Source organism: Lissotriton helveticus, chromosome 8, assembly GCF_964261635.1.
Source record: "Lissotriton helveticus chromosome 8, aLisHel1.1, whole genome shotgun sequence".
In the NCBI taxonomy this organism is placed as follows: Eukaryota; Metazoa; Chordata; class Amphibia; order Caudata; family Salamandridae; genus Lissotriton; species Lissotriton helveticus.
In genome coordinates this window covers 387,262,299-387,285,408 of record NC_136069.1, presented here as the reverse complement: position 1 = coordinate 387,285,408, position 23,110 = coordinate 387,262,299, and the positions used below count along the sequence as shown (strand labels likewise).

At 44.9% G+C, this 23,110-nt stretch overlaps 1 long non-coding RNA gene across 1 annotated transcript in view; it reads left to right on the top strand.

Moving 5' to 3' along the window:
* LOC144771651 (uncharacterized) overlaps positions 1 to 23,110 on the top strand; it is a 304,257-nt gene that overhangs the window by 18,240 nt on the left and 262,907 nt on the right. Inside the window, exon 2 of the long non-coding RNA XR_013599409.1 lies at positions 14,907 to 15,004. This is a non-coding gene — a long non-coding RNA (uncharacterized LOC144771651). The remainder of the gene's footprint in view (positions 1 to 14,906; positions 15,005 to 23,110) is intronic.

Below are 23,110 nucleotides of genomic sequence, written 5' to 3'. Positions count from 1 at the left end.
GGAACGTTCGGCCGGAGGCGGCGGCACCGAATCTGGTGAAGCAGAGGAGGGAAAGGCAGGGTGCCTTGGAAGCAGTGCCAACGTTTGCATCTACTCGCCCTAAAGAAAGTCCGGAATTCTACATACGGGAAATGGTCGTGGTCAGCGGATCCTCGTCGCCGTCAACGGAGATATCCGAAGAGCTCAACTTGCCGACGATTACCCCGCAGACTGTGGATGGTATCATATGAGACGGGACTGCCGAGATAGATGCTGACATAAGCAGTATAAGCAAGTAGAACTCTGTTTATTGACACTTGTGACTGCTAGCTGGTAGGTGAGGAGTAGGACCCACTGGGTTAAATGCAACATATATTTCACATTGAGCTGGTGAGGTACTAACCTGCCTGCCGTCGGCCACCACACACATAATATGGGAAGGTAAGCTCACACTAGTCCCAAATATTCAGGGTAAAATATTATCGGTCCAACGAGATGATTCTCGTGAATGACGGATGGCACACTGCGCAATCTGGACTTAAGGGGGTGGCTGTAACTCACCATCGCTGGTACATGCACCCCACAGGCAACACACTGACCTAGCTTTCACTATTCATTAGTTGCTGAGGTTTGGAAAGACATTGCGCAATGTCTGCACCAGATGTTATGTTGTTTTCAGTTTGTTTATTATTGTTGCTTTTATTGCAGCAGACCGACACGCTCACTCATGCCCCTGCCTACTGCACCCTGTGGCATGCCCCGCCCTCAGCGTCCCAGTTGATCAACTCCATCAGACATGACACGCGCTGACATAACACATCACATGGAATATCCGCGGCATGTATACACCTGTGCGCCGCTACTCTATATTTGCGTACCTCCAGAGGCACTCAGCCGCAATCGCTCTGTTGCAGGAAACACACATGACCCAGCCGGAACTAGATAGGCTGCGCAAACGCTGGAAGGGACAAATATATGGCACAACATATTCGGCACATGCGAGGGGCACATTAATTTGGGTAAGAGCAGGCACCCCGTTCAGCTGTGCAGAGATGGTGAGATCCCACAGGGAGGTACACCTTAGTGAAAGGGACATTCAATGGGCAGCAGGTACTCATAGGTTCCATATATGCTCCGAACATAGACCAGGACTGTTTCTGGCACAGCTGTCTGTAACACTGACCCCCTTCGTTGGGCTTCCCTGGCTTCTAGGCGGGTACTTCAGCTCGGTACTCGACGTACACATGGATAGATCCTTCCCACCCCTCCGGACGAGGGCAGCTGTGTCGAATGCGCGGGTGCTTTCAGCCTGGTTGTTGCAGTGGGCACTGCTGGATTTGTGGCGAGTCCTACACCCCACTGACCGTATCTACTCCTACTACTCAGCGGTACATGACTTACATGTGGGGCTGGATAGAGTAGTGTGTTCCCAGTCACTGGTCTCCCTGGTTGAGACGGCGGACTATCTAGGGTGGACACACTCTAACCATAATCCCTTGACACTTGGGTTGAATTGGGAACCTGACCACCCCCCTAAGCCCACCTGGCGCCTACAGGCAACTGCGCAGGAGGATCCAGAGTTCCGAGCAGCCCTAGGGACAAAGGTTCTTGAATACTTCGACCTAAACGAGGGGACAGAAAGCTCCACACTGGTGGAGTGGGATGCCCACAAAATTGCTGTTAGAGGCTACTGCCTCAGTGCCACATGGAACATATGCAAACAGTTATCTTTGTAGCTCACTCGCCTAGAATCACAGCTCCTGCAGTATGAGTGGGAGGGGGAAGGTGGCGATGGACAATCTGGCCAGCTTGAAAGTCTTAGGACGAAACATGCAGAACTCATAGAAAAGCTGAGATGCCACAACTATGCTGCCCACACAACCCGCACCCACGCCAAAGCGGACAGAGCAAGCCGCCTGCTAGCTTGGCTACTGAAACAGGAAAGTAGGCATACCCCAATCAATGCCATACGCACACCAGAGGGGGCTCTCGTCTACACACAGAAGGAGATACATAAAGTGATGTCGAATCAATACTCACTGATGTACCAATCCAAAGGACGATGCTCAAGCCTCGACCTGGAAAGGTTCCTAGAACTTGTTCACCTACCCACAGCCTCAGGGGCACACCAAGAGGCACTTAATGGCCCCCTCATCCTAGAGGAAATAGGTGAAGCAATAAGGTCAATGGCGTCAAGGAAAACGTGGGGTCGATGGCCTGCCGGCTGAATACTATAAAGCCTATAGGGAGTCACTGACGCAGCGACTACATGCTCTTTATGCTATTGCCCTGGAGGAACAAACACTGCCCCCGTCGATGCGAGAGACCTACCTGGTGTCTCTGCTAAAACCTGATAGGGACCCTGAAAGCTTAGGATGATACAGGCCACTGACTCTTCTAAATGTGGGCTGCAAAATATTTGCCAAGGTGCTGGAGGAGCGATTGGCACCAGTGGTTCCCGAGCTGGTTCATGCCGACCAGAATGGGTTTGTGCCCAAGTGTAACACATTGCTGAATTTGCGGAGGTTCTTCAGGGTAGCTTTGGACAGTGTGAAGCAGTGGCCCCACGTGGGATGCCTAATGCTGGACCTTGAGAAGGCCTTTGCCTGCTTGGAATGGAGCTATCTAGCGGCAGTGCTGCAACGGTATGATCTGGGTTGTGATTTCCTCCAGGTGGTCGACCTGTTACACAAAAACCCCACAGTTAGGGTGCGGTTGGGACCATACATCTCAGATGTCATTCCTATGCGCAGAGGCACTAGGCAGCGGTGCCCTCTATCGCCTCTCCTGTTTGCACTCACAATAGAACTCCTGGCAGCACCCTACGAGCAACGCTAGGCGATGGAATACCTTTAGGCGATGCGACGCACCAGGTGTCATTATATGCAGACGACCTCCTAGTCTTTGTGAGAGATGTGGAAAATATAGCAGCCCAACTGGAGCATACACTGCAAGACGCTGCTCTCTCAGGTCTCTGAGTGAACGCTAACAAGTCCTGCCTATACGCATTTGGGGGAGATACACCAGATCCAGGTTATATCTTAGGGGGCACGAAGATGCAGTGGAAAACAGACACCTTTCGCTATCTTGGTATCCAGATTTACCGCCAACCAGCAAACCTTTTTGATGGTAACCGGGGGAGGGCAGTGACAGCCATCAAATCGCAAGTAGCTTTTCGGAAAACGCTACTGTTGTCAGTCACTGGAAGGGTGGCACTATCCAAAATGGTGATACTTCCTCGCCTCCTGTAACATTTCCCTAACCTGCCTCTATACGTACCGGCGGCCTTCTTCGCCACATTAGCTAAACTGCTCAGGGAATTCCTATGGGGCAATGCGCGTCATAGGTTAACACTAGCAAAGTTATACTTGCCCACCGATTAAGGGGAACTAGCCGCACCTTGCTTTGAGCACTACTACTTGGCTGCACAGTTGCAGTGGATAGCCCGCTGGCGTGCCGACAGGGGTCGCGAAGACACTGCAACCTTAGACCCTCCCCTCTCGTTGGATAGTACCACCCAGCCTCAAAGCCCCAACGTCTACCCCTCTCCTTTTGGCGGTAGCCTACAGGTGCTATCATCGCTGCGTACACCTCACAAAAGCACTAGTCCCTTATGCACCAGCTATACCGCTTGCGGGCTCCCCCAGCGGGCCTGGGGTGCTCAAATCTCTAGAACTAGTGGACTGGCATGCAGCTGACATACAAACGCTGGGAGCCTTGTACCTGGATGGCACGCTCATACCGTATGAGACCCTAGTTGACGAGGTGGAGCTGCCTCCGGGACAATTTCTAGACATCGCTCGCTGATAACGACACTAGCCACTAGGTGGGGCAAGTGGAGCCAAGTCAACACCTAACCATACAGTACCTTCATGTCATGGGGAGGGGTAGACACCTGGTCCGCTGATTTGCAGCATCCCTTCGCACACATGTAGCGATAACGTTAGACCTATTGTGACATAACTAGGAAGCAGATCTGGAACAGCAGTTAAAGAAGATAGGGAATGGGAAAAGATACTGAAAAGTCCAACGAGAATTCCTAGGAACATGAGGTTCCGACAAATACAACTATTTATAGTTCACAGAGCATACCTCACACCTGAAAAGATAAACAAGTACTTTCACCGCGCGGATGCGATGTTCCCACGATGCGAGGAGGTGGGGGTGGGACTGGTGCACATGCTATGGGGCTGTCGTAAGTTACACATATATTGGCAAACGGTCGGCGAGGCGCTGCACATCTGCACGGGCCGCGACATACCATTTAACGAGGGACTTGAACAGGGAAGGCTGATCCAGTAACCACAAGAAACCCTACATGGCGGGGAGATTTAACCATCCCCAAATCAAGGCCTTTCCAGGCAAAGGATAAGGCAAACAAAAGGACTTCAGGGAAGGATGCAGACAGAGTATCAATGGATTAGGCAGCACACCAAGCCACAAATGTTATCCAATTGCCATGCTACACCATTTTCAATGAAGGACACCTGGCCACTAAAATTACATCACATATTTGTGGAAGAAGATTAAAAACTATCACCCCTCAAACTGCACACAATTTAATACAGAGCAGACAGGTCTAGGTGCAGGACCCTGCTCTGTTGTTGCGATAGAAGATCCTCCGAAGGGGTAGCCTGATAGGAGAGACACTTATGCTCAAGAGATCTGGATACCATCCAGGGTACGCAAGATGACCTAGACACAGTTGTTTCTGATCTTCATGAGAAGTCTTGGTAGGTGTGGTATTGGTGCAAAGGCTTTCAGAAGGCCTGAGCTCCACTTGGGATGAACAGTGTTGACGGGCAAGAGTCGCTTTGGAAACTCCAGCATGCAGAACTCCTGACATTGTCTGCTCTCGATAGTGGCAAACAGATCTAACCAAGGTTTTTCCTTGTCTCAGGAGAGACCTTGCACCATCTCCGGAGGGAGACGCCATTTGTGATCTGCTAGGCATTGATGGCATAGCAAGTTTAACCACTATTAAAATGACCTCACATTCCAGCCATGACCAGAAATGCAGGGACTCTTGACACAGGGTCCCAGACCTCACCCTGCCATGTTTGATGCAGTACTACATGGCGGGGTGTTGTCCGTGAACATCTGCTTTAGCCTTCCCTTGATCAAAGGACTAAAATCTTTAGATGCCAGTCAGATCGCACTCAGCTCCAACAAGTTGGTGTCAATCTGATCTCCACCTCCCTCAGATGGCGATACAGCCCAAGGGTGATACATCTGTCACTAGAGTCAACTCTGGTTGGGGAATGGAGTGGAGTCTGCCTCTGACCCAATTGTGGTTCATCAGCCACAATTGCAGGTTTTTTGAAGTTCCTTTTGAGATCTGGACCAGATTGAAGAGATTTCCGTGATGCTGCACCCACGTCAGGTCTCATTGCAGATCCTGCATATGTCAATGGGCATGTGTCACCAGAAGAATGCAGAATGGCATTAGGCCAACAAATTTGCAGAGTCAGTCTCACTGAAATCCAGGATAGAGGTTAAAATATCAGAATCACAGCCTGTATACCCTGGACTCCCTGTTTGAGAGGATAGGCCTGAAATGGCACGATGTACAAAATAGCTCAGAAGAACCCAGCTGGATGATCTGGAATAGCCACTAGTTCTTTGGTATGGACTGACAGTGGGGCAGGTGATGGTGGATCCTGCTACCCATTGGATGCCCGTGGGCGTATGAAGGTAATCTAAAGGGTTTCTGAGGCTGCTGCTCCTGGGCTAGTGATGAACTAGGTTGACCTCTGTCCCATATTGTGTGTGGGAACTGCGCCCTAGCCCATGTAAAGGCTGAGAAGCCTGTTGGACTTGGTGGATGGTTTGGGAAAGACATGAGTGATAGCCCCTACCATAGCCACGGAAATGGCAGAAGGAAGAATGAGATTGGTGGGTACCATGGAGAGGCACCAGGATCTGGCAGTATCCCAGCCATCCTTGAAGTGTTCCAGCACTGAGTATGCCTTTTTGCCAAAGAAGCGTGAGCCATCTAAAAGCTCGAACCTTCCCCGAGAAGCCAGTGGTCCTCAATCATGCTTGGTGTATAAGTGCCACATACACAATAGCTCTGCATACTGAACTGTTTGTGCCCTGTGACCAGCGAATGGTGAACTTTGTTGCAACTCTGCCATCTAAAATTGCCTGTCACAGTATGGCTCGGGTCTCAAATCATAAAAAAAGTTAGTCAAAAAATGACTGGAGGTAGCTCTCTCTGGATCTGCTCTGATTGCCACGGAACGGAAAGAACTTATGTCGTCACACTGGGGTGGTGCCTATTTAGGTGCTGGGCAAGCCAATTCCGGCATGAATGATGCAGATGATGCAGATCGAAACAATGCCACCTACAGGCGTGTGGAGGCACTACTCAAAAAGATTTCAGATACAGTCTGACACCTGATGATCATTCTAAAGTAAGAAATCTGTGGCTAGAAGACTATCAGATATTGGTACTTCACATTGTACAGATGGTAACATCAGCTGAATAATTATGTTGTGTATAAAGATGTCTAAGAGTAATGCCAATAAAATATACACACATATAAGATCTGGAGCAGTAAGGTTTTGAAATAAAACATTTAAAAATGAAGGTTCTTGAATTTCTTACCTTTCAAAGAGCATTTGGTTGTCTACAGAGAAAGAGAAAAATGATGATGTAATATTAATTACATACAAGGGTAAGAAATAATGTTTAACTGTGTCTCACTTAATATACTGTTGCATAACTGTTAGAATTGGGCGTCTCTAGTTGGCACAGGTACGTACTTGTGACAAATAGGGACCCTTTCCTCTAGTCAGGGTAAGGGGGTACACTCCTAAAATAACCCCTGCTCACCCCCTTGGTAGCTTGGCACAAGCAGACAGGCTTATCTCAGAGGCAGTGTGTATAGCATTTGTGAACACATACAGTAATCCAGTGACAACACTATAAATGGACATCACACAAGGTTTTATATAAAAAATAAGTATTCTTTCACATAGATTTAGCACAAGACCATAAACAACAGAAATAATCCACAATACTATTAAAGATCAAGAGTTCTTGTTAAAAATGCTTAAATCACAGTTTTGACGAGTCGGTAGCCCTGTCCGGCTACAGCGTTGCTGAAATAACACAGAGTCTAACAATTCCAGCGGACCGCGTTGATACGGGCCTGCCCAAGGGTAGACAGACTCGATCACAGTACCTTTACTTGATGCAGTAGGCACGGGAGTGCAAGCCGGGTTTGGGGTTCGGCACGTTGCAGAAAAGAAAGCGTTGCAGGACGCGTTGTCCCTCGATGCGGTGCAGGCAGGGGCCCGTTGACGGAGTCGGGAGGTCCAAGGCGTACGTTTCAGGGCGAGACGGTGCTTCGTTGCGGTGCTTGCAGCTTGCGGTGCGGCGACAGAGCCGGAGGTTGGGAGCTGGCGTCGATCAGTCCGGACCGCGGTACGAGTCGGGCGGTGAGTCGTGAAGTGTGTGGGTGGTGCCCAACTCCGATGCGTTCACAGGACTCGAAGTCAGCAGCAGTGACCGCGTCGGTCAGACCAGTACGAGTCGGTGTAGCAAGGCATTGCACGTCGCGGTGTCCACAGGTTCCGGTGCAGGCAACGGCTCGGTGATAGCATCAGGACGGAGTCGGAGAGGTCAGAGCTTACTTTGAAAGATGCGGACGTTCGATGCGGTGCCTACAGGACACCGGGCCGGTCATGAGAGTCAGTCACAGCTCCCTGCCTCTGTAGCCACTGAAACAGCGTTCTCAGCAGCAATCCACAATGGCTGGTGAAGTCTACTGGCTTTGAGACTTCGGTCAGGGAACAAGCTCTTTTCCAAGCCCTTGGAGATCCTTCACAAGTTGAATAAAGTGCACACAAAGTCCTTTCTACTTTCTTTGACAGTCAGACAATCACTGCAGGCCAATCCCCCAAGCAGCACTTCAGCTTAGGGATAGTCTCTCCTCGGTTTCTTCAGGTTCCTCTCCTCAACAAAGGTTTCTTCTTGTAGTCCAAAAGTGATCTAATTTCTAGGGATCAGGGTCCCAATATTTATACCCCAAAATCCTTTAGGCCTTTGCCCAGTTCAAACCAGTTCTGGAGCACTCTGTTTACATGACTCCTTCTTTCCTTTCACAGTGCAGGGCAGAAACATCAGACGCCCCACAGGAGGTGGAGACAGCATTGTGGAGGGAAAGCCCAGCCCTGGAGCACTCTGTTGACATGATTCCTTTTCTCCTTTCACAGTGCACGGCAGAGACATCAGACGCACCACAGGGGGTGGAGCCAGCACTGTGGGGGGCAGGCACAGTCCTATTCAGGTCCCAGGTGCAACTCCTCCCTCCCATCTAGATGCAGATCTCTCTATTCACCACTGGGCTGACTCATTCTGTCTACTGGAATCCCCCAGCACTGTCACTCAAACTCCAGCCAGGGAATACACAACCTAACAGAGGCAGGCTTGGAAAGTTAGACAAGAAAATACCTACTTTCTAAAAAGGGTATTTTAAAACCCAGAATGTTAAAACCAACTTCACTAGTTCAGGCATACTAAACTCGAATTTCTACAGTGTTCCCTGAGTCAGTTAGGATTATAAAATCTAATAATCTAACTGCCCATTCTGGCCTATGGAGAACAGTTAGCCTTGCAATTGTGAAAAACGAAAATGGCTGTAATTCACTATTAGGACATGCCACACACATCAGGGCTTGCACTACCTTTTACTTACAATGCACCCTGCCCTTGGGCCTACCATAGGAGTGTCTGATATGAAGAAAAGGGAAGATTTAGGGACTGGCAAGTGGGTGCATGTGCTCAGTCAACATCGCAGTACCAGATTGTGCACAGGGTCTGCAATGGTAGACCTTAGACCCACTTTTACAGGCTACGTCTGTGGGTGGCACAACCAGTGCTGCAAGCCCACTAGCAGCATTTGGTTTACAAGCCTTGGGCACTCCTGGTGCACTGTACTAGGATCTGACAGGTAAACCAAACCAGCAAAACATTGAATCACTAATTAACACATCAATTTACAATAGGGAGAGCATATGCGCTTTAGCACTGATCAGCAGTGGTAAAGTGCCCAGTCATTAAATCAACAAAAACAGGTCAGGCAAAATACAGGAGGAAGGCAAAAAGTCGAGGGATGAGCCTGCACAAAGAGCCAAGTCCAACAATAACACTCTGCACATTATAACTCTAATGTACACCAGTTAGCCACACAAGTCAGTTTAGACTGGAGTGACTATGACACCCACATGCAGCAAAGAACATCCCAGTAGTCTCTAAATCACTATGTGAAATAGTACTGCAAATGAGATAGCACTACAGATTAGTCATATGCATTAAATTAAATTGCACTGTACCGCAAAGATCCCAAAGTTAAATAATCCATTAACTGAGTCCTGGGTGATGTAGCATAGATGTTTGTTTGTATTTGAGGATAATCCAATAAATTGTTTTGCTAAAATATAACAGGTCTAAGGTCAAAAATGGAAGATGGCAATTGCAAGTATTGTAAAGTAGGCAAGGTACTTCGAAGAAATATGAACTTGTGCTCCTTTGTATATCAATGGCCATTCATAGTTTAGGTCCTGGATGATATGAACCCCAAAGGAAATCAGAGAGGATGGCTCCAGATGTGCGTACATCAAGAAGTCAACACGAAATTCCAACTGGCTCTCGGAAAGTACAATGTTTGAAACTGTAAATACAGAAGGGACAATTCTTCAGGTAGTCAATAGCTGTGTCACTCCTACTTCTATATGCAATAGGCACAAGATGATGGACTCCCCCCATCCAGTTTTGGGTGTCATAGACAGTATAAATATGTTCTAATATAGACAATTTTGAATGAGCAAAATATCACAATCTAGTATTAAATATTGTGTTTTTTATTTATGATTGCATGATGTCTCCAGGAAGATATGAAAAAACATTTGCTTTCCCTGTTCTCTAAATTATATGAGGAGGAACCGTCCCTAAGCTCTGCTAACACCTTACGGTGGTTGGAGAGTAAGGCTCTACCTTTTTTAACTGATGAGGGCCGAGATATGCGTAATATGCCTTTTTCGGAGGAAGAATTTAGATCTTATATCAAAAAAATAAAGAACAACAAAGCGGCTGGGCCAGATGCCCTTCCCGGTGAAGTGTTTAAAGTGTTTCAGGATTTCTTGGTGCCAAGGCTTTGTGAACTATTTAACTATGTTTACAGCCCAGAGGGTAGGGCCCCGCCATCGTGGAAAGAGTCTACAATTGTGCTTATATTAAAACCAGGGAAGGACACCCTTAAGGCAGACTCTTTCAGGCCCATCTCCCTGCTAAACGCGGATTATAAGATCTTTACCAGTGTTTTCGCAGGGAGATTGGCTAACTTGGCCCCACAACTCATCAATTCCGATCAGAAAGGTTATATACCTGGAAGATACATTCACGAGTTGACCCTGCAACTGATTGGCAGCATAGATTTAGCGGTGGCACGGTCGGAGCCCTCGGCGGTGGCTCCATATGACGCTGCAGAGGCCTTCGACTGTGTCAACTGGGGCTTCCTGTGGGATGTATTTAGTACCATGGGGTTTGGTGTAACCTTTATCCAAACATTGAGAGGGTGTTATGAGGGCGCCTCCGCTGCAATATTATTAAACGGCTTCTTGACATCGCGTTTTAACATAAAGAGGGGAACTAGGCAGGGGTGCCCCATTTCACCCCTCCTGTTCGACCTCTATGTCGAGCCTTTGGCGCAGGCCCTGCGGATTGATGACTTGATTACACCCTTTAGATTCAAGAACTACAGTTGTAAGTTGGCTTTATATGCCGATGATTTGCTGGTTTATACCAGCAATCCGGCCGAAGTGTTCCCTAGAGTGGAGGAGGTAATGATCGATTTCGGCCTGTATACTGGTTCTTTAATTAATAACTCAAAAACCGAAACAATGTGCTGGGGGGTTGATAACTGGGAGGGAGTTCTAAGCAGTCAGTTTAGGTATTTGGGCATTATAATACCATCAGATCTCAATATTATAGCGCAGACTAACATCAAGAAGGTAGTTAAGGATATCGATCATCTGTTCTCGAGATGGCAGAACCTCCCTCTGACAATATATGGCCGTGTCAATTTGGTTAAGATGGTAATCTTGCCTAAATTAACATATTTGTTTAATATGATACTTCTGTCTTTTCCTGATAAAATACTGGGAAAAATTCAGGGGAAAATAGGCAGCTTTATCTGGGCAAATAAAAATTCAAGGTTATCTTGGAAAAAGCTAAAAAGGAAACTATTAAAGGGGGGGCTTGCGCTTCCGGATGTCCTCTGGTACACATTCTCCTTTCAGTTAAAAAATATCCGAAGCCTCCTCACTAGCCCCGACGACTCCAACTGGGGGCAGATCTTGAAAATAATGGTCGATCAAGAGGGGGGCGGGCCTGGCTTTCTGTATAAATTTGGCGCACCAAGGTACTACAAAAAGGTACGCCTCAAGGTACTAAAACTCGCCCTTTCAATATGGAATAGAGCCAAAGGAAGTTGATGCTTAAAATACTACTCCGACTTTGCCCCAATTTTGGAATCTCCGGGCCTGCCATTATGCCTTGGGGATAGCCTGTCTCTTCCCATTAGGAGAGCAGGGATAACAATATGGTCGGACTTAGTAACATCAGAGGGGGTTCTTCCTTGGGAGGTTTTGAGATCAAAAATTGTGGACTCCTTCTCCAGGTTTAAATATATCCAACTTTGTTCCTGGTTTACCGCTGAGAAGGAGAACATCGGTGGTAATTGGGATATTGAGTCCGCTCTCCAATACCCTAGGAAGAAGGAAGTGGGTTTCTGGTACAGAAAAATGCTTGAGGCGGAGGAAACACAGGTCCCCCATTATATCAAATCTGGAACTCTTCTAGGCTGGAGGATGCCTCAGTTACCCTTTACGATACATCTCTCCAAATTTTAGTATGTCAGGTCTGCCGCTCTTAAGAAAAATCTTTTTTCTACCATCAACAGGCTATACTACATGGCAAAAAAAATTGCACAGTTTGTGAGCCCGTCCCCTCAGTGCCCTAGATGTGGACTAGTTGAGGCAGATGACGTCTATGTCTTCTATGATTGTCCTATATTGGGTCCTTATTGGGTTACTGTGGAGAAGGCCTTGGAGAGTGTTTTTAAGCTTAAACTGAGTTTGAACATAGTTAGAGTTTTGTTTGGTTTGGACACTGATCTTATTAGTGGGTTAAGGGGGACACAAGTGGCTTTATTTCTTTAGCCTTATTCTCGTTGCTCGTAGAGAGATCTGCAAATTATGGAAGGATGCTAGTCCTCCTTTATATGAAAACTGGCTTCGAGCAGCACTGAGAATTGCACGTTTAGAATCTGATATCACATATAATGTAAATAGCACGGTTTGGGAACCTTTGATAGAATGGTTAAGAGAATTGAGGCTGGTCTAAAGCCCCAAAAAGGTCCAATGATTACACCATGCCTTGGAACAAAGGGGCAGGCCGGGTCGGCCCCAGGCAAAAGCAAGATCATCAGCCCTGGGCGCCCAGGACAGAATGGGGTTGTAAGTATCTATTTGCACTAGCCTATGGTGAAATGAGGACACAAAAAAAAGCCTTTGAGTAATGAAATCAACCACTTCAGCAGTTTAGCGCCAATGCGGGCACACTTGACCCATGGCAAAATGATGCCTACATTACGGACAGGAATGTTTGTGCAGAAAGGGAGACCTTCCTGCTTAACAACAAATCTTAGGGTCATATTCCTCTTTCTATGTGTGCTGTACAATGCAACACATGTGGAAAGAGGAAATAATGAGGAGAAATTGAGATATTCTTCTAGTTATGCCTCTCTTGGGTAGGTGTACCATTCTTGAGGATGCGGTGAACCTCTACTGCGGAATTTGCGCTCACGTAACTAACTTTAAGCCCCTGCGCTGCGGTGGTTAGTTTTTTACTAATAAAATGGTGGGGGCCCGCCATTTTGTTTTCGGCATTGTCGCTCGCGTTTTTCTCTCACAGCGGCCCGTTTCTCTTCATGGAATGGCCAAAATAAGCATGTTTCTGGGCATTTCTTGTGCTAAGACTACTATAAGAAGCAAATCATTTTCTAATGCCCATTTCTGGTCAACTGACCTCTCTCTACGGTGTCACACCCAATTTATTGCCAGCCTTTCTTTTACTATATTTTAATAACATTAGAATAAGATCAATACTGCATCATTATTAACCTGGCACTGATGCAACAATACAACAAACAGAGCTTGGTTACAATATAATCCTTACTTCAGAACGACCACTATCACACAGCGCTCCCACCATTTTACCTTGAGCCATTTTTTCTTCTGCCTATTTTTAGGTGTATCAGTGCTCAAATAATGGTGTTTTTTCTCTTTCATTCATCTGAGGAAAGGATTGTGCATTGACTATCTTATAAATATGTTCTCATTACCAATGTTTCACTAACTTCAGTGACAGGGAGACAAATATGCATCTTTAATTGAAAACCTACTGTGATATTTGATATTCCTTCCTTCAGGTTCTTTTATTACTGCTGCTCAGTATTCTTATTATAAGGTGTGACACACGTTGAGGTCTTTTGATAATATAACTTCCTCACCTGTACAAGCTCCACTCCTTTTCTGCTACATTTTTGTTACGCAGTCATCCAGCTTTGTGCTTTATAGTCGCTCTTTTCTGCGCTACACAATGGCTAGTGATCTTTATACTGTCAGATCTGCTTCCTCTGCTACTTAACCGAAAAGGCATAGAAAGGATCCACCTTTTCCTATTCTCTCCACACAAAAACCAGTCCTGGACTCTATATTAGACGAAGTATGTGGCCTTCAACCTTTTATGTCCACTACCAATGAGAAACTAAAACAGATTGAAGAGAGATGGATTGTCATGGAGGGAAAGGTCTTGGATCTAGAACAAAGAGTAAGCGACTTACTAGATGTGTCTTCAAAGATTCCAACATTAGAACAAGAGATTCACAAGTTAAAATTGCATACAGAGGATCTTGAAATCGTAATCGAAGGAACAATCCGCCGTTATGGACTTCCGGAAAATATCGAAGGTTCTGATATGGTTTCCTTTCTACAGAAACTCTTGCCTGAACTTTTGGATCTTCAGTCATCTGCATCTCCCCTTAACATACAGAGAGCACACCATCTTGGTCGTCTCCATCCTGATTCAAATAAACCACGTGGAATCATAATGCTTTTCTTGGAATTTACCGAACTCATGCATGTCCTATATGCAGTAAGACTTAAACGTCTGCTCATCTGGTCAGGTCATAATATCTTTATATCCCAGGATGTCTCCAACGCAACAAATTCTCGACGTAAAGAATTCCTGGCCCTACGTCCTCAGATGAGACAGCTTAATATTCAATATGGAATTCTTCATCCATGCCTTTGCAAAACCACATATGAAGGACATCACGTTCATTTGATGATCCTGACAAACGTAAACTTTATCTACATGATATCTCATCTCGTGGAATGGATACCAATATCTGACTGCTCTTATTGTTCAATGCTTGTTAATATGATTCTATAAGTTGGATTCTGTTAAATTCTATGATTAGTCACTCTTGTCTTCTTTTTATGAGGCTCATGTTCCATCTGTTTTATTATTATCGTTTTCCGTGTCCTTCAACGTCACTATGCTCCTCCAACTTTGGCTATTTCTTCCTTCACAGATCTGGTTTCTACCCCGCGATCTGTTTGCTTCTTTCTTCATCTGTCTTCCTCTTTTTTCTTCTTTCAGTATTTTCTTCATTTTCCTTCTTTCTTCCTATATGCCAGTCTTGTCTTATGGTGCATGTTTTCCTTTTAACAATGTGTTTTGCTCATCACATAATGATCTCTCTTTTTCACTTTTGGTGTATTGGTTATGGCTTATGTTTAAAAATGTACTTTTTTCATCACATAAAAAACAATGCTTTTTCTCCTTTTTCTAGTGTCATGTTCCTGTTTCCTCAAGTCCTAATCCTACGTCATGGTTAATGTGGTCTCATGGAATGTTCATGGTCTTGGTCCTCTTGTCAAACGTCAAAAGGTATTGACTCATTTAGCTAAACTTAAAGCCCAAGTTGCTTTTTTACAGGAAACTCATTGCAATGATGTAGAGTCCATTAAACTCAAATGCCAATGGGTTAATCAAAATGTTTTTTCATCTTCTATTGATCGTCATGGAGGGGTTGCTATATTGTTGCTATATTGTTTCAATAAATCTATTAATGCTCAAATATTATCATCAGAATGTGATCCATATGGTCGTTGGGTGTTGGTTAATGCTACCATAAACAAAAGGCAAATTGAATTTTTTAATATCTATGGTCCTGTTAAACCCGATCCGGTATTTTGGCAAACTATAAAAATGAAACTTTTATCAATGTCTAACTCTAACATTGTCATTGGTGGTGACTTTAATAATTGGTTGGACCCATTTGCAGACAGGAAATCCAAGTGCAAATTTAAACCTGACAAACCCACAAATCTTTCCAATCTGCCATCTCTTCTCGACCTTTATATGATTCATGGAAAACTTGTGATCCTGATACAGCAAAATTGGCTTTTTTCTCTCCTGTACACCATACATGGTCTCGTATTGACTATATTTTAATTTCCAAATCTTTATTACCTTGTCTCCACTCTTCTGAAATTGGTTCTGTTTTTATTTCTGATCATGCTCCTGTCTCCACCTCTATCAATTTATCCATCACCTCATGCAAACAAGGTCGCTGGCGCTTTAACAATTATCTTTTATCAGACTGCACTTTTATCTCAGTAGCAACCGCCTTCATTAAGGATTTTTTTATTGCTAACAAATCTTTAGATACTTCAACTCACAACAATTGGGATGCTTTTAAGGCATCATTCAGAGCCTTCACTAAGATACTTCAACCCACAACTATTGGGATGCTTTTAGGGCATCATTTAGAGCCTTTACTATCGCTTATTCATCAAAGAAAAATAAATGACTAAACTCTAAATATAAAGACACCCTAACATTAATTAAAACCCTAGAACACAAATATTTCTCATCCAAATCCCCCTCATCATTACAACAATTAATTAAGGCCAAATCCACCCTGAATAAAATTGCTACTGTGGACGCCTGTAACAAACGCCTTAAGGTCAAATCTAAATTTCACGGAGGCCAAAATAAAGCAGGTAAAATGTTAGCGAATTATTTAAAAATCAAATCAGAACGTAAAATCATTGGCCCTATTCATGATGAAACAAATAACACACTCCTCTCCTCTGACATTATTAGTACATTTCAATCATATTATAAGCTCTTATACACAGAAACTACTAATCCATCTAAAGATGACTTTGAATCCTTTTACCAAAATATTCCTAAGCCTAAATCTCTCCCAGATATCTTGTTACCACTTGAGAGGGATATTTCTCTTCAAGAAATATCTGATGCCCTTAAATTCTTGAAAAAATTGAAAGCTCCCGGCCCTGATGGTTTTTCAGTTGAATTATTTTTAGCCTTTTCCTCGATTTTTTCACATAAATTATTGGATCTTTTGAATTCATTTATATCCAATTCCAAGGCCTGTGGCTCCTTTTTAGAAGCCCTTATCATTGTTATCCCTAAACCTGCTAAAGACCCATCCTACTGCACCATTTTTCGTCCTATATCACTAATCAATTATGTTTGTAAAATGTTTGCAAAGATTTTGGCCTCCCGTCTTGAGAAAGTTATTCCCCTTCTCGTCAACCCAGATCAAGCTGGCTTTTTTAAAGGATGTTTAGCATCTGATAATGCCAGAATGTTTTCCAACATTTTCACCCTTAGTACTAAATATCCTTCTCCACTAGCTGCTTTATCTCTAGATGCTGAAAAAGCTTTTGATCCAGTCAATTGGTACTTTTTGTTACATACATTACACTGGTTTGTATTCGGCCCAAAGTTTCTTTCATATATTAAATTATCATACACAAATCCAAAAGCATGTGTTTTTGTCAACGGTCTTTTTTCCCCATATTTTTCTTTACAAAGAGGTACACGTCAAGAGTGTCCACTTTCCCCTTTACTTTTCCTATTATGCTTGGAACCCTTCCTTGAACATATTAGAAATAATCCTCTCATTACTGGTTTTACTTTGAAATCACACCAAATTAAACTTTGTGCATATGCAGATGATTTTTCTATTTATATGTCCAATACAATTATTTCTTTACCTCCCTTTTTACAAGAAATCACATCATTCTCAAATGCATCAGGTTATAGACTTAATTTCTCCAAAACTGAAATTCTACCTTTGAACGCTTCATGTTATAGTCACTTGTTTGACTCAACTAATTTTACATGGTGTCCTCAAAAAATTTAATATATAGGCACATGGTTCTCCTCAAATATTCGCGAGACCCTATCACACAATTTCTCCGCTCTAAAACTTAAAATTACCAATTTGTTGACTTCTTGGTCTCCTTTATTTTTATTTTGTTGGGGCAGACTTGATACAATTAAAATGATGATTGTTCCCCAGATATTATTCACGCTATCAACGTTACCCTTCAAAATCCCCAAATATTGTTTTACCCAACTTAACTCTATATGTACTAAGTTTCTTTGGAATAATAAGCATTCACGCATTGCCCTATCCAAACAAATTCATCCCAAAATTGAAGGGTGGGTCAGATTTCCTGATTTCAAATCATACCATAATGCTTTTTTGATCCGTCAATTTTATGCTATGTCTAAATATTATCAAGATTCTCCTAAACCCTCTTGGGTTACTGCTGAATGTTCTTTGCTAAGTGACTTCTCATTACACAATATTGTTTTTATGACCAATTGCACATTTATTTCCAAGTATCCAATATTAAAATACTCTCAATACCTTTTGCATACACTTTTCTTTAAGAATTTTGACAGTTATCATTTTTTTCTTGCCTCGTCACTATGGTATAACACACACATCAAATTCTGTCACAAATCATTTTACTACAAACATTGGAAAGAAAAGGTTTTTTTTATGTCAATCAATTGATAGTTGATAATAAGATTTTGCCTTTCAATCAACTGCAAGAAACCTCTAACTTTTTACTAACTTTATTTATTTTGTCCAGTTGACATGTTAGTTCGCAGTAGTATTTCAAAGAGTTACATCGTATATTACATAAATAGACACTTGATCTATACATTTTACATCAGGCATCTCCCGGTGGACACATAGGATCACACAGTGGTTTAATGATTACCGGTAATGTACATTAGGGTTCTCTATGATACATACATCCCATCTTAACCATTTAGGCTTAACCTGCATACATAGACATAGACCAGCGCAGCATTTACATTGTACATTTTGTTCCCCCCCCCTCGGAGGCCCACTTCCCAATCAGCTTTCTCCAACCATCACCACTCGTTTCCCCTTGCTTTAGTCCTCAGTTACTATGCTTAAGAGATATTGCTTTAGCGGTTCCCAGAAATCTTTGGGTCGCGATGCTTGCGGTAGTTCCTCTGCATAGACCTCCATAGTTTCCCTACAGTAGGACATGTCCACCAGCCAGTCCTTGAATCTTGGGGGACACTTGCTACCCCACCTGATAGCTACTCTCCTTTTTGCCGCAAGAAACTTCCTTCTCTTTGCTGCTTTTGATTTATGCATCCCTAACAGGTACACCCGAGGAGCATTAGGTATTTGTTCGGCTAGCATCTGTGAGAGCGCAGTCATTATCTCTTGCCAGTACTTGTTTACCTGTGGGCATGCCCATGCTATATGCAAAAAGTCGGCATGGTCAGCGTCGCATCTATAACATTTGTCGTGTGGTCTGAGCCCGTATCTGTGTAGTTGAATCGGAGAATAGTACAATTGGTGCAGAAATTTGAAATTAATAATTCGCAAATTGCAGTTTGATGTTAATATTTTCAATTGCGTGCAACTGTAGTCCCAATCCTGTACCTCAATAGTTTCACCCAACAATGCTTCTCTTCTAACTAATGCTGTGTTGCCCGCCTCTATTTCTTCTGATTGCGAAGCCGTGTATAGACGTGTGATTAGCTTCTGTCTGGTCGGTGCTTGTAATAATGATTGTAATGCAAGTAGTGTCGGCGGCTCCTTCGGGTCGGAGGTGTACATGTCCTTTATAGCCATTTGTAAGCGCATATGAGTAAATATTTTCATTGGGGTATTGTGTACGCTCAGCGATGGATCATTTTGTTGTATAAACCTGCCATGTGGGAAAATAGCTTTCATTGTGTGCAACTGCATGTCCCCCAATACCGATGACATTCCTTTCTCTTGTGTCACTGATAGTCTCGGGTGATTTACTATAGGTAGTGCCTGGGCATAAATAGGTAGTTTGTCGGCTCTGTTCGCTAGTGTGTGCCATGCTTTGGAGGTACAGCGCACTGGTTGGATCGTGTCTGTGTGTATATAAGATGTAGGGTTGGATATAAAAGCCATCAGTGGAGTAGGATAAACACTTTGGGGCCGATTATGATAGAGGATTTTCCGCCTCCTACGGGCCGGCGGAAGCCACCGCCGGCCCGGAGGAGGCGGAAAATCCTCTGCGGAGTCACCAAAGACCCACCGCCGCATTACGATGGCTGGTGGGTCTTGGATTCTGTCCGCTGCTTTTCCGCCGTGGTCGGATTACAACCGCGGCGGAAAAGCTCTCCTTTGGCTGGCAGTGTCTATCAGACACCGCCAGCCAAATTAGGAAGCATTAGTAAACATGCTTTTCCGCGGCGGTTTTTCCGCCGTGGAAAAGCATGTGTACTTTTGCTTTTGGGGGCCCGTTGCGGGCCCCCAGGGCGTAGGCGGGTGGGGGGTGCACATGGGGGGTACCTATGGTACCCCCCAGCATTTACATGCACAAAGCGGCAGGCACCGCTTTGTGCATGTAAATGTTACACATGCACTTTTAACATTGCGGCGGGTGCTGCTTGAAGCAGCACCCGCCGCAATGTTAAATATCCAGGATGTGACCGCCAGGGTGGCGGTCACATCCTGATTTGCACGGAGGGACCTCCGCAGTCCATGCGGACGGTCCCTCCACCTCTGGGATGGCGGACGGACGCAAGTCCGTCCGCCATCCTAATTGGCCCCTATCTGTTTCCACCGCCCCGTGTGGAATGTACGCATGATGTGTCTTCCAGTAATGTGCGGGCTGCGCATGCACGCAATAATAATACAATTGCATGTCAGGTGCCCCAAAACCACCCTGGTGGTACAGTTTCGTCAACACTTTCCAGCTTACTCTAGCTTGTTTTCCCGCCCACGTGAGTCGTTGTAACATAGTTCGTAGTGTCGAAAAAAATGCCAGTAAGCCAGATTGGGGTGTTAATAAATAGATATAGAAATCTAGGAAGTACTATCATCTTTTACAGCGCAATCCTATCTGCCAGCGACAAGGGTAGCTTAGTCCATCGTGTAATCTGGTCATCTAGTGTAGATAGCGCTTTACCATAATTTTCTTTCAATACTTGGTCTGGGTCCCTATGTATCCAGATACCCAGGTACTTGACCGGGTCGGTGTGCCATTTTAGAGGGTAGTTCAGCGTTGGTTGTGTGGTGCACGGCGTTAGGGGAATTAACATCAATTTATCCCAATTTATACGCAGCCCTGCGTAGCGTTCAAAGCAAATATATTCCCTGATCATGCCGTCCAGGTATGTATTGGGGTCTCGCATGAACAGTACCATTTCGTCTGCGTACAGAGATATGTTAAGGGGACGCAGATCCAGCTGTAGGGCAGCTTCGGAGTGGTGTTGGCGAATCTTGCAGGCGAGGGGCTCTAGTATCAGTGTGAATAGTATGGGGGATAGCGGGTGTCCCTGTCTTGTTCCTCTACCTATGCGTATAGGGTCAGACGTCTGTCCATTAATTCTAATACCAGCAGTCGGGTCTGTATACAGGATGGCTGTCCATCTTACAAAGCTCTCTGGGAAGCCCATCCTGCGCAGCACCACAAACATGTATTCCCATTCTACAGAATCAAAGGCTTTTGCAGCATCCAGCAGGGCTGCCGCCGCCGGCATCTCCGGATCCAAATGGTGATAGAGGGCAAAGATGGTTCTTAAGTTTTGGGTAGTGGATCTGTTTGGTAAAATCCCGCCTGATCAGGCAGAATCAGCTTGTCTTGTAGTAGCTTTATTCTAGTTGCTATCACTTTTGCCAAGATTTTCACATCTATATTTATGAGGGATACGGGCCGGTAAGAGTCGCAGTTCGTCAGGTCCTTGTCAGGTTTAGGGAGCGCGATTAGCAATGCCTCTCAAAGCGAAGCAGGGAGTTTACCTGTCTCATAGGCCTCTTTGTACATTGCAGCTAGATGCGGCTGCAAGAGGTCTTGGTATGTTTTATAGAACTCACCAGGGAGTCCGTCCACCCCGGGGGCCTTGTTGTTTGGTAATGACTTAATTGCATCACTAAGTTCGTCTTTAGTAATGTGGTGACTTAAGAACTTCCTATGAGTGTCCGATAGCCAGGCTAATGCTACATCTTGTAAGTAGGAATCAATCTCTGCCGCGGGAGTGCATGTTTGCGAGTCATATAGTTGTGAGTAGTATTGTACAAAGCGGGCCAGAATGGCGGTGTGTCATACTGCGTGTTACCTAGATCGTCCCTAATTTGTGTTATGTATGAAGTCGTGTATGATGGTTTGATCTTACTGGACAAAGCCTGCCCTGGTCGTCCTCCCTCACCATAGTTTCGTGCCGTGTACCTCTTTGATTTGTATTTTATCTCATCCTTTGCATACGCAGAATAGTCATCCATATTTTCCCTAATTCTTCCTAATAAAGTAGGATCGCCAGTTTGTGTATGTTCCGCCTCTAATGTCTTTTTCTATAATTGTCAATTGTTGTTGTATGTCTTTTAGAATCCCAGCGTGTTTACTAATGCAGTGACCTCTGATAGTGACCTTGAATGCTTCCCATTAAGTACCAGCACTTGACACTGATCCTGCATTCAAATCAAAATAGTCTGTTATTGCCTGAGGGAGCTCTGTGTGAAATACCTGGTCCAGCAGGGCACTCTCCTGTAACCGCCATGTGAATTGTTTAGGGATGTGGGTAGGGCTCTCCAACGTAATACATACTGGGGAGTGATCAGATAAGGTTTTGGGTAAATGGCTGACCGATGTCCAGGTGCATGCCTCCGCTGTGAGTAGCCAGTAGTCTATTCTTGACCAGGTGTTGTGCGTGGTTGACGTACATGTGCCCTCTCTTCTACCACTGTGTCTCATTCTTCATACATCTGTCATTCCCCACAATTCCATACCGTCTTTTAGAACTTTGGCTGCTCGCTTTCCATAAAGCTCATTACCCGTGGATCTATCAAGGGTTGGGTCCAAGGCCAAGCAAGTATTAAAATTCCCTCCCCATAATATAGGCGCACTGGCAAAATCTCTAAGTTTCGCCCATACGTCTGTGTAGAAGTCAAGGTCGTCCACATTAGGTCCATACGAGGTCACTACTATCAATATTGTGCCCCCAAAGTTCGCCTGTGTTATAACATATCTGCCCTGGTCATCTCGCAGTTCACGAATGAGCTGAAAAGGGACATTGCGTCTAACCAGCAGCATCACCCCTCTGGCGTAAGTGGAGTAGGAGGATGCCATACGGTATGCCGCCCATCGTGCGCCTATACGCGCGTCTGTGTTGGGGGTAAGGTGGGTTTCTTGTATACACGCTACATCTATCCCATGCCTATCCAAGTATGCCAATACCTTACGTACTTTCTGTGGGTTATGTAGCCCCCGTACATTCCATGTTATAAAGGTTAGTTTCCTAGTCGAACGTTCAGCCATACCCCTTTGCTTCTGTGTCCACGAGAACCCTCCTGGGTTTGCAGAACTGCGAGTTCGATGTGAGCACTGTACCGATCATCACTCCTGTCAACCAGACATTTTCTGAATACCCCGAATGAATTCCCCCCCTCCCACAGTCCCAAAAATAGCTTCCCCATTCTTCCTCCGCTTCCTTCCCCCCGCATAAGTATGCAAAACAGTCCTAACAAACATATAAAGAAAAAGCATACGTGGTGCACACCAAGGGGCAGGAGCTGCCAGCCCATTTCCTGTGGATCCCAACCACATAGGCTTATGCCCTACTGACCGCAACATATTTAGAAACTATAAACTCCTGGCTTGCAACTGTTAAGTACGTGAGTAGGACTACCATGTTATAAGTTAA